Source organism: Lissotriton helveticus, chromosome 11 (genome assembly GCF_964261635.1).
Source record: "Lissotriton helveticus chromosome 11, aLisHel1.1, whole genome shotgun sequence".
Taxonomy (NCBI): Eukaryota; Metazoa; Chordata; class Amphibia; order Caudata; family Salamandridae; genus Lissotriton; species Lissotriton helveticus.
The window spans coordinates 808920653-808933468 of NC_136072.1; the positions used below are offsets into that span (position 1 = coordinate 808920653).

Here is a 12816-nt window from a genome sequence, read left to right on the forward strand (position 1 = left end):
AGTGGCAGTCCATCAGGCCGGGTCTTGCTAGTCTCCACTGGTTGCCAGTAGCACAGAGAGCAACCTTTAAAGCTGGCTGCATTATCTTTAGGGCTCTACAAGGTAAGGGCCCCGGATTTATTAGCAGCCTGCTTGTTAGGTATACCCCCTCACGTGCTCTTCGCTCGGGTCACAAGAGCTTGTTAGTTGTGCCTCGCATTAGGAAACAACGTCAGGGAGGCAGCTCTTTTCACTTTCTAGCTGCCTCCCTGTGGAACTCTCTGCCACTGACACTGAGACTCCATGAAGACATTCTGGCTTTTAGACAAGCCTTTAAAACTTGGCTTTTTAGGCAAGCTTATCCATAGTTAATTCTGTCTTTTCTTTTGCTGTGTTATGTTTCTGCAAATCTTCCAATAGCGCCATGAAGCCTACGGGCGTACGTGCGCTCAATAAATTTTATTTAACATAACATAACATAACACGTCCAAATCGGTGTTGCGAGACAAGCTGATGTACAAATACTAATTTATTCAATCATATTTTACTACTATTTTAGTTTTCAATAACCCTGTTTCGAGCTGACCATCAGACTGGCAGCAGCAGAGAGCAGTGATGGGCAGGGTACTTTAAGTTTGAAGTGTGCATGTATCTTTGGCCGGCCATCCTGTGATGGCCAGCCGGACAAATGCGCATTTTAAATCTCTCTAAAACCAGCCTTCTTAGACAGCTAGTTTAGAGAAAGCACAGGCCTCCAGTTCTTTTTAGAGCACTGAGGGAACCCACTATATCCTGTCGTTGCTCTTATGCGTGGGGAGCAAAACAACAATGGATTAAACCCAGATCTTTGTGACTGGAGGTGAATGTTTGCATTGTTCAGCATTCAGTCCATCATTTGTTCCTTTTGCTTTTATCACCCTAAGTGGGAAGGGTATCCCGAGACGATGGTCCCATGCTCACTGCGCCACTGGATTCAAGGTAGCCTGGCTGATGAGGGGTGATGCCCAAAACCTGTCACAGGCCGCTTGTTTCTGGTCCAGGGAGGACATGGCTTGGCAATTCAGGCTGGACTTTCCTCATGAGGAACAGGCTCAACATTGATTTGCATATGGCTGGGTCCAAACTGGGGTGGTGTGGTGAGCAAAAGAAGGATAGATTAAAGCAATAAACACCAATTGATGGACAGAATGTAGAACAATGTCATACATTCCCCCCAGTACAGAGATCTGAGCCTAAATCCATCATTTTTTTGCCCACCACACCACCCCAATTCAGACATGGCCATATGCAAATCAGCCTTGACCCTGTGCCTCATGGGAACAGTCCAGCCCGAACTGCCAAGTCATGTCTTCCTTGGACCAGAATCAAGCATCCTAGGACCGGTTTCTGGCTAGCAGCCGTCTTCAGCCAGGATAGCTTGACTCCAGTGGTGTGGAGAGCAGGGGACTCACGTCTGAGCATACCCGTCCCACTCGGGGTGACAAATGCAAAAAAACACCAATTGATGGACAGAATGTAAAACAATGTCATACATTCACCCCAGTACAGAGATCTGGGCCTAAATCCATCGTGTTTTTGCTCACCACACCACCCCAATTCAGACATGGCCATATGCAAATCAGCCTTGACCCTGTGCCTCATGGGAACAGTCCAGCCCGAACTGCCAAGCCATGTCTTCCTTGGACCGGAATCAAGCATCCTAGGACCGGTTTCTGGCTATCAGCCGTCTTCAGCCAGGATAGCTTGACTCCAGTGGTGTGGAGAGCCCGGGACTCACGTCTGAGCATACCCTTCCCACTCGGGTGACAAATGCAAAAAACACCAATTGATGGACAGAATGTAGATTAAACCCAGATCTGACTGGGGATGAATGTTTGCATTGTTCAACATTCCGTCCATAATTTGTTCCTATTGCTTATGCTGGTTAACAGCATGAGACAAGTGCCAGGATTGATTATGGGAGTTGACTGGAGCCTCAAGAAGAGAAGAAGAGGACATGAGCAGGAGGACGTGTCGTGGTGCAGGCTGCAGCAAGCAAGGTACGTTATTTTTTATTTTATTTCCTATTCGCTTTGCATTTAGTGCTCGTGAATGCTTCCAACCCTCAACTATTTGCCCACTCCACCTCTCTCATAGTTACCAGCTGCCACTGCATGATGCACCAGAAAAAAAGACTAATGTTAATACACAAAATATATCACACAATATTTGCCCTCATGTAGAAGAGGGCAGGTGGCGCAAAGGCCCACAAGGTCAGTGAAGGCTATGACCTTCAATCTTCTTGCGGAGACCACTGCTAGATTTAGAGATCCCCTCCAGAGATTTCCAAGTTTTCAGAACAGACACCACTGTGACGGTTTCTCTGAAGGTTGAAAAAACGCCCATATTTGTTATGTCGGAACAGCAAACATAAAAGTAATTTCAAGAGCACATTCCCAAAGCAGGAGTTTGTTCTAGAAGAACTAAAAATGTATGGCCTAGAAATGCTGAGAAAGCATTCCCTGCTTATCGTGTCTTCTGAATAATTTCATTGTCTGGGACTGCCCTTGCAGGATGTATGACGTTACAACGCATACTTTTACAACGCCTACCATTACAACAAATTTTTTACAACGCAAAAACTTTTACAACGCATACCATTACAACGCAAGATTTTACAACGCAAGTACCTTTACAACGCATACCATTACAACGTAAATATTGGTAAGTATATAATATTTTTTTTAATATAAATTATTTTAAATTATTAAAATATAATTAAATTTTATTTAATTTTATTTAATTAATTTAATTTAAATATAATTTTAATTTATTTTTACAAATTAACCCTGTACCCCAAAAACCCAAAACTGACCCTGAACCCTAAAAATATTTTTTTAATTTAAATTAATTTAAATTATTAAAATATAATTAATTTATATTTAATTACATTTAATTAATTTAATTTAAATATAATTTTATTTTATTTTTACAAATTAACCCTGTACCCCAAAAACCCCAAACTGTCCCTGAACCCTAAAAATACCCCTTTACCCAAAAACCCAAAACTGTCCCTGAACCCTAAAAATACCCTTTTACCCAAAAACTGAAAACTGACCCTGAACCCTAAAAATACCCCTTTACCCAAAAACTGAAAACTGACCCTGAACCCTAAAAATACCCCTTTACCCAAAAACTGAAAACTGACCCTGAACCCTAAAAATACCCCTTTACCCAAGAACTGAAAACTGACCCTGAACCCTAAAAATACCCCTTTACTCAAAAACTGAAAACTGACCCTGAACCCTAAAAATACCCCTTTACCCAAAAACGGAAAACTGACCCTGAACCCTAAAAATACCCCTTTACCCAAAAACTGAAAACTGACCCTGAACCCTAAAAATACCCCTTTACCCAAAAACTGAAAACTGACCCTGAACCCTAAAAATACCCCTTTACCCAAAAACCCAAACATATAATATTTTAAAAATAATTATATACTTACCAATACTTACGTTGTAATGGTATGCGTTGTAAAGGTACTTGCGTTGTAAAATCCTGCGTTGTAATGGTATGCGTTGTAAAAGTTTTTGCGTTGTAAAAAATTCGTTGTAATGGTAGTTCGTTGTAAAAGTTGGGTTGTAAAGGTTGTTTCCCGCCCTTGCATGATGGACAATCCGGTCAGATTTATTTGTAAGCCCCTTAAGCCACTGGAACGTCTCTTTTTCCCATATTAAGTGATGCACCAGCGGCGCAAAGGCTTGTAAATTCAGCATTCTGCAGCACACATAGAAAAAGGAGAGTGCCTGAATGGACTGAGTTTGTGCAGGAAGGATCCCTTGCTGCACAAAATCAATCATCCCCGCAACTCAGGCACCCTTGCACCATGGTGCAAAGTACCTGCGTTGGAGCACGGAAACCCACTGTGCGCTGGCGCAGGGGAAAAGGACAGGAACGCACCGTATCATATAGATACAGCTCATTCCTGCCCCTCCCTTTTGCCGTAGGGCTGACACAGCAGGAAGGCCTGTGGCACTGCCCTATGGCAAAAGCCCATAAATAGGTCCCACAGTTTTTACACAGCAATGGTACAGATGTCTTCAAGCATGTACAATTTGCGTCAATATCCCCCTCTATAGTTCACACAGTCTACTCTCTGTTTTTCTGTCTTCTTCTTGATCGGTATCATCATATCCATGTAGTAATTCTATTTCTATCATAGTTCTCCCCACGTCTGTTCCCGGAGAAGATTAACTTTTGCCTCACCACACACTCTACCTGTCCCCATGAAGTAAACTCCTTAGTCCACCGTTCTTTGGTCGCCAGCCGACTGGAGACCAGGGCCGGAATGGGCGACCCGGGCATCGGGCGTTTCCTCAGGAGGCTGGTTTTGCAGCTTTGGGGGCCCATTTTGTTACTCTGGTTCAGTTTTTCAGGAGTGCTGCAATATCGACCCCCAGTAACAGAAGCAGCAAGCAAGCATTTCCAGCCGCCCGGAGCCAGGCAGTGCTTGCCAGGGGCTGTCCGAGAAAATTGCTAGGGCTGCTTTGGTTTCCCAGTCCGGCCCTGCTGGTGTTCCACTTCAGTGCAATACACTTTTAAGCTACTGTCAGTCCCAGTTCTACAACTTTGATCCTTGTTATCAGTTTGGGGAACACAGCCTAGTAAACATAATTGTATTGTTGGCTGCAGCGGATTCCCGGTTAGGGTATTTAGCACTGTCATGACCTCTTCACAAAAGTTGCGTATCCACTGGCAGGCCCACCACATGTGCATATATGCTTTGATTTTCAAGGTTTTCAAAGTCCATGCTTTGTTATGCAGCATGCAACAATTGGGACAGGCAAAAACACAACTCCCCTTCCTCAATGTTGCTCCTAGCAGATCTTCTAAAACGAGAAACTGATTTGTTCTATTGGCGCAACCAATAGCATTTCAACAGGTAGCAAGAATATCGTACATTAGAACAAATCACAGTCTGTGTGGAAGACATGCAGGGAGAGATTGTTTTTAATCTTGTATGAAAATTGTAATACGATAAACTAACTATCAATAAAACAGATTTACATTAATGGTGAGTTCAAATAGCATTGGATATAGTTAGTTTTAAAAGCAGACAGGGAGGAGATTGAGTGTAACTCAACGGAGAACTGGCTTAAATGTTGGGATCTAAGTAAATTAAATGAGCGGAACCATAAAGAGGAGCATGGGACTTGGTTGGTAACAGTACATTTTACTGTAAAGGACATAAAGCTGAGTGATGGCGTTAATGTCTTATACAGTTCGGTGAGGTAGTTAAGGGAAAGTCTGTTTGAGGCTGTACAGGAATGGATGAATAGTTGATATAATGCTCTGTTTCTTTGGTTGTACTACTAAATATCAACCCCCTGAATATCGTGGTACACGAATATTGGGGACAGAATATCGAGGGACAAAAGTGAAAGGTGAGTGCTTATAGGGGAGTATAGATTTACTATTCGTAACCACACATATACTAGCCTTATGCCACTAAGGTACGTTCATGTAGAGTTACTTATAGAAAATCTAGACTTACTTAGCTATCAAGATTTTATTATCAATTTCATGTCAAACGATATTGCAACCCATCAATATTCTGGTGTAGATACTCATGGTGCACACCTGTTGCTTTATGAGCACCATCCAATTTGAAGTCAGAATTGAGAGGTTGGCAAGTGTCTGAGGGGGATTATGGAGTCCTTGTAGCAAAGTGTAATACCTTATCTAAAGGTAGAAATGACTGGGGGATCAATTAGAAGGCTCAATCAATCAATCAATCAATCAATCAATGGCTTGTAAAGCGTGACTACTCACCCATAAGGTTCTCAAAGCACTCGGGGGAGAGGGAGGGAAGAGCTGCAGGTCCGTCGAGGCGCTGTGGTCCAGCCAAAGAGCCATGTTTTGAGGCAGTGTCTGTGACTGCCTGAGGTGGTGAGGCAGGGTGTTCCAGGTCTTTGCTGCGAGGTAGGAGAAGGATCTTTTTCCAGCTGTGGTCTTGCGGATACGTGGGACGGTAGCCAGGGCTAGTTGGGCGGAGCGGAGGTCTTTGGTGGGTACATGGAATGCGAGGCAGTGTTTGAGGTACGCAGGTCCCACGTCATGTAGGGCTTTGTAGGTGTGTGTGAGGAGCTTGAAGGTGATTTTTTTTGCTGACTGGGAGTGGAGGTCTCTTAGGTGGCCGATGATGTGATTGCAGTGAGAGATGTTGAGGATGAGTCTGGCGGTAGCGTTCTGGATGTTCTGCAGTTTCTTGAGGAGCTTCTGGGTGATGCCAGTGTAGAGTGCATTGCTGTAGTCGATTCTGCTGCTTACAAGTGCATGGGGAGACCATCTTTCTGGACTCAGTGGGGATCCATTTGAAGATTTTTCGGAGTAGGTGTAGCGTGTGGAAGCAGGATGATGAGCCAGCATTGATCTGGCAGCTCATGGTGAGCAAGGAGTCCAGGATGAAGCAAGCAGAAGTTCTGCACGTGGTCTGTGGGTGTGGGTGGGTTTCAAGTGCTGCAGGCCACAAGGAGTCATCACAGGCAGAGGGGGGGAGCCCATGATGGGTACTTCGGTCTTCTTAGAGTTGAGCTTGAGGCAGCTGTTCTTCATCCAGTTGGTGACAGCCTTCATCGCATAATGAAAGTTTTTCTTAGTGACTGTAGGTTCGTTGGTGAGGGAGAGAATCAGCTGGGTGTCATCAGTGTAGGAAACGAAGTTGAGTCTGTCGTCCCTGACGATGGTTGCAAGCTGGGCCATGTAGATATTAAAGAGCGTGGGGCTCAGGGAGGAGCCCTGAGGCATTCTGCAGCTGATTTCTATCGGTTCCAAGAGGAACAGAGGTAGTCTGACTCTCTGTGTTCAGCCGGTGAGGAAGGAGCAGATCCATTCCAGGGCTTTGTCATGGATGTTGGTGTCATGGAGTCTAGTGCATAGGGTGCAGTGAGGGACAGTATCAAAGGCGGCCAAGAGGTCCAGAAGGATAAGGGCTGCAGTTTCGCCTCGTTCGAGGAGGGCACAGATGTCATCTGTGGGGGCAAGGAGAGCGATCTCGGTGCCGTGGTTGCTTCGGAAGCCGGATTAGGAGATGTCCGGGATGTGGTTTGCTTCGATGAACTCAGAGAGTTGGGCGTTGATGGCCTTCCCAATGACCTTGGCTGGGAAGGGAGAAGCGAGATGGGTCTGAAGTTCTTCAGATCTGTCGGTTCCAGAGGGGTTCTTCAGCAAAGTGTTGATCTCTGCATATTTCCTGTCTACCGGGAACGTGGCGGAGTTGATAAAGCAGTTGCTGGTGCAGCAGAGTTCAGTGGCAATGATGACACCTGTTCTGTTGAAGATGTGGTACGAGTGGAGGCCAAAGTGTTGGCGCAGTCAGAGATCCATCGGAAGAGGTTGCGTGCTGCTTTGCATCAGTGGATGTTGGTGGAGGGATTTTGCTGAGGGGTGTGGTTAGCTGTTCTTCGGTGACCTTGCTCCAGCTTCTACAAGGGTAGCGGTTGGTGTGGTGGTGTATGGTGGGTTTGGTGACGGCAAAGTGGACGCAGTAGTGGTGGTCCCCTGGAGCTCGGTGGTGTGGCTGAAGGTGATGTCGCTGGCGGTGAAGATGGGGTTGAGCGTGTGTCCTTCTGAGTGGGTTGGGGAGGGGACCAGTTGTTTGAGTCTGATGGTGGCGAGGTTCTCCAGCAGGGATGAGGTGTTTATGTCATTGGAGTTGTCCAGGTGAAAGTTGAAGTCGCCGAAGAAGATGTAGTCTGTGGAGGCGAAAGTTTGGGGTGCAGTGAAGTCAATTTCAGTATTCAGGTTTATTAAGAACAAGTGCAGACAGTATTTTTGCAGTTTGGGAGGGGGTGTATTGATTGATATTGCTGACATAAAGTACATGGAATCTAAAGGCCATCACTGCAGTGGTTATAAAGGATTCTTAGTGGATGGTTGTCTTTAAGTGTACTCTGAAATTAACAGCTGATAGTAATAAGGTTAGCGTGTCGGGGGAAACTGTATGGGGATAGATAGATAGATTTGGAGGTTCAAGATTGGCAGAAAAGTAGATGATTTCCGTTTTTGATGAAGTAAGCAAGGGAGAAGAAATAGCCGTTTGATGATGAGTAGTTGCAAGGCAGTCTGAGAGACTGGACTAAAGACTACAAATGAAGATGGGAAAGGAGAGAAGATTTAAGTATCATTGGAGTAGAGATGATAAGAAAAGTCAAAGGAAGAGATAATATCCCCCATGCGGTGTAGAAAGCTAAAAGGTCAGGGCATATGATCAATCCTTGGGCAAACTCAATGGATAGAGGATTTGGTGGGGATAATAATGAGAACCATGGTACTGAAAAAGACCCATCTGAGAGGTACAGCCAGTTGAGTGCTAGTTCCCAAAATGCCCAAGGAAATGATTGTGGAAAACATGGTGGAGTGATCTACAGTGTTAAATGTTACTGAGAGGTTGGGGATCATTGGTATGAAATAGAAATGGTTGTAATGGTTAGATATAATGACATTAGGACTAAAACTGCACCCAAATGACAAGACCCAAACATATAAAAAAGGCATGGGGTTGCTTGCATTCCTATTCAGAGGTGAGTTAATTTGGTATATTCCGACCAAACTGATCCTACTTTAGCAAGACCAAGGCTGATTGGTATATGGCTGGTTCTTGTCTGAAGAGGCACTGTAGGTGGCCTGATTAATTACCTGTGACTGAGGACATTCCGCCCTTCACGTTTTTGCTTTCCACAGTAATGAAATTAGCAACATGACAGGGTGCAGTTTCTGTGAAGTGCCTGGAAAGAGGGTAATTAAGTTGATAATACTGAGAAAATTGGCGTGGTGATTGAAAACAAGTCATTGAAAGATTTTTGAGAATAAGTTGTGAGATAGGAGAGTAGTTAACTTGGTTTCTGTTTGTAAAGACAATACAGTTACAGGTCTGGCGTATTGAGTGCTAGCTTCAGAGCAGAGAGAGTCATTAAAAAGAGAAGTTACACAATAAAAAAAACTCTTGATCAAAATATAAGTTGTTTTACTGCTTTAGGGCTTAAAGAGCCAAATGATGCGCAGGACAAGTTTTCTTTTTTAACAGAGGAATTAGCTCAAATTTGGAATTGGGTGCTAGAGTGTCTACTTTGGTGTTGTTAGAAGGGGGCAAAATATGAGAAGTAGGAGGACGGTCTTGGAGACAATAGGAGTGAATTCAATGTAAGTTTGATCTTTTAAACCTTGAAGAATAAAGTACAGTTAAGCTGAAAGAGGTCAATGGGAGATTGGATTAGGAAAGAAAGATATTGATTTTGCATGGAAGTTGTTTTAAAGTGGGTACATATGGAGGTGATGAGGTAGATGGATGTGGTTATATCCAATTAAGTGATGGACTGATTTAGGGCAAGAACATAATCCTCCAAATGTTCAATGATTCCAGATTCTTGTAGATTTGAGTAGGATCGTTTTTTTGTTAGCCTTAATAGTTTGAATCTGGGAGATATTCAAGGTCAAGAGAAAGGGGTAGTAGGGTTGAATGTACATAGAGGATAATTAGGGCCAGATTTAACGGTTTGGCAGACAAGGTACTCAATCACAAATGTGACAGAGTACCCTGTCCGCTGAACCCTTGGTCCTCCTACCCTATTTAGAGTTAGTTTGAATGTTGGCTGTACTCCAAATTGTTCAGTCAATAGAAAACGTACTCATCAGTTTTATGAACTGCTGGCTGTCAAACTAAGGGCATTAGACTATCCAATCTACTTACGGCTGATGGTCTGATGTCCTTTTTGTCCTGTCCGTCACAGTCAGGGAAACCTTTGTGGTGACAAATAATGATTCCCCACTCCCAGGTATAGAACTACTGGGGTTGGGGGTCATTAGTTATGTGTTCATAACCAAACTATCAATTTTAGAGTTTATTGTTTTTGAAAAACAAAAAGTATGGTGGATGCCTGTCAAAACCGAAGGTGGCCATCCAGCAAACTTTTGGTACCTTCAGACAACCTCCATGAAGGTGGTGAAGGTGCAGAGATCACCGCTTGGAAGCAGTAATCTCCAAGTATGGCAGTCTTCTGTCTGACAGGGAGGCGGATGGAATCTCTTCCACTATCCTAATAAAGTAAAGGCTTCCATATTTTAAATCAGGTCCTTAATGTGCATGCCATCTAGGACATCTTCTGCAAGATTCTATTCTCCCTCTGGGTTTTAGTTTTACATGCGCCAGCCAATCTCTATTTTCCATCCTGTAGTGACTCCATGAGAGCCTGTCTACCCAATTTCAACTGTTTATTACACAAATCTGAAGGCCCGGTGTTGCTGCACTCACCAGGGAAGGGTATACCAAAAACGTACAATTGGCAGTACTGGAACCCATCAGGCTTAAATTACTCACCACTTGAAAGCATTGCCGAGATGCTCTGCCTAATGATTTTAGCAAGATGGATGAAACCTCAATGATCATCTATAGAACAAATTGCCAAAGTAAAATTGTGTGCCTTCAAATCACCTATAAAATTTGTTTATGTGAGGGGAGGTGTCCCTTCCTTCGCATAAACAATTGGCCCAGCTGCGCAGGCACCCTAACAAAATGGAGCTAGGGTGCCTGCGCTGGCGCCAGGAAGCTTTTTTAGCGCTAGGGGTAATGAAGGGGTGTGCAGCATTCTTGTGAATATGGCTCATTTTGAAATTGTCGGATCGGGCATTACCAATTTTGATGTAACACCGCGCTCCGCCAATTTCTTGTAAATATGCCCCCAGATTTATCAATAAGGTGTCCAAGGGTGGTTCTTGAAGTCCAGTGCAATGACAATTTTCAGGAAGATGGTAGGCTAAGGAAATGACTACCATATAAATTCATTTATTTTTGTTGTTAATTAACACTTATACATTTATCTAGTGGATATCTCAAACATCCGGCTTGGTCCCAACCCTTGTGGACAAACACTGAACCTGAATACAATCCTTTAACAATAAAGGGCAATTTTCTTGGGAGAGAAAAAAACCATGAGAATGAGAACACGTAAAATGAATCTCAACCAGTGGTAAATGCAATGAGTAGTATTTAATTTCACCTTTATTTTCCTCGTCTGTGCCAATACAGAATAGGAACAACCATCAGTCTTGGCCACATTAAAAAAGGGACACTTTAACCCGAATTACAGGTCTACACCCATTCTAGAAGGGGCTGCAAGCAAATGTGTATTGACCTTATTGGGCCTCAGGAGTGGGGTGTAGAATAAGCATTTTTGGTAGAACGAGCTACCATGTCAAGAGGTATTTTCAAGTCCATTACCAAGTATGTTAATGATCCCTTTTAGATATCATAAATACATTTATGTCGTGTGGGTATCCTGAAAATCTGCCAGATATCCGACCATCAGGGACAGCACTGGACACCTCTCTATTCTTTAATAGAAGCTCCTCACAGTACCTATTCGTTGTTCTCGGAGGGCACAATGTGGTGAATAAGTTAATCACCAACTGACTGATTATTCTGTCTTGTGTTAATTTGATTTTAATAGTTATACATTCTTCTTGAAAAGGAGCTAGACGAGATAGAAGTCAAAATATTTTTTTCTCTTACGTATTATTTCTTTAGAAACATTTTCCAAATATTGACTTTCTCTAGTAAGGTTTGCTTTTTGACCTGTGCAATGTCATGCAGATTTGCAGAGAGCACTATCACACGGGAGGATATCCTGGTGCTGAGCAGGTGTGAGTCTAGACAAACCTAGGGCATAGAGGGACTATCGCTCCTCAAAAAGCCAGGTCTTCAGCTCATTGTGGATTTCGAGGAGTGAGGAGGAGGTTCTTTAGTGGCAGGTTGTGCCATGCTGTAAAAGTGATGTAAGAGAAGGTTCGACTGGTTTTCCCGATGTGTGGGATGTGTTCAAGTAGGAGTCCGGGCGAGCAGAGGTGTCTGTAAGGTTTGTGAAATTAGATGCGATTGTTGAGGTATGCTGGGCCAATTCTGATTAATTATCTATATTTTTTTCTTAATAGGCTAATTTTATACATTTTTATAGGAGTTCAGCATTTTTTGCTGTATCTTTGTTTATATTCTTAATGCAGTTCGCAACACGTTTGGCTTTGACATAGAGCTTTTTGCAACGGTTTTAATTTTTGGTGATTTTTAGGTTTTGAGGAGCCAGCAGCTATTATACTCAAAAGTCTGGGTTATACCAATCGAATTTGCCCAAAATTGGCTTTGAATAAATAGGATGTGACCTTATCTTTATTAGATTTCTTAACAAATATAATACAGATAGTGGCTCAGTGCGAAATAGCTCCACCCACAAATACAGAGCCAGATACCTTTCCCTTTAAATAACATAACATGTACTTTTGTATAGCGCATGTATCACCTGAAAGTCTCAAGGCGCTGAATAACAGATGTATATTGTTACCCAACACAATGTTACTCATTTTATCGGCCTCAGATGGATGAAAGGCTGAGTGGACCCGCCAGGATTAGAACCTGTGACCATGAGGTTGAACACAGACCCCTGCAGTGGATGCATTTGTCCACTGCGCCACCAGACCCGGCAGACATACATAATTACACAAACCTATATGCCTCTTTTTACATAAAACCTCACACGTACAGACTCATATACTTCTATATGCGCATATTATTATGCACATCATACACCTATCTTTAGTCATACTGATACACATCTATATGCCTTTCCCTGTATATACACCCAGATGCCTACATCTACACCCTTGCACATAAGTACATCAATATGCACACCTCAATGAACAACACATATTAAAATATGCATCAAGGTATGCATATAAGCCACCTTTTTTCATTCATGCTTATACATACACACATCTTCATTTTCGCAATTATAAATACACTTACAAGTCTCT

The 12816-nt window shown here is 43.1% G+C and overlaps 1 protein-coding gene across 1 annotated transcript in view; it reads left to right on the top strand.

Moving 5' to 3' along the window:
• Positions 1-12816, top strand: part of LOC144792012 (pulmonary surfactant-associated protein B-like) — a 93136-nt gene that overhangs the window by 35631 nt on the left and 44689 nt on the right. The gene's annotated exons all lie outside the window — the stretch shown is intronic.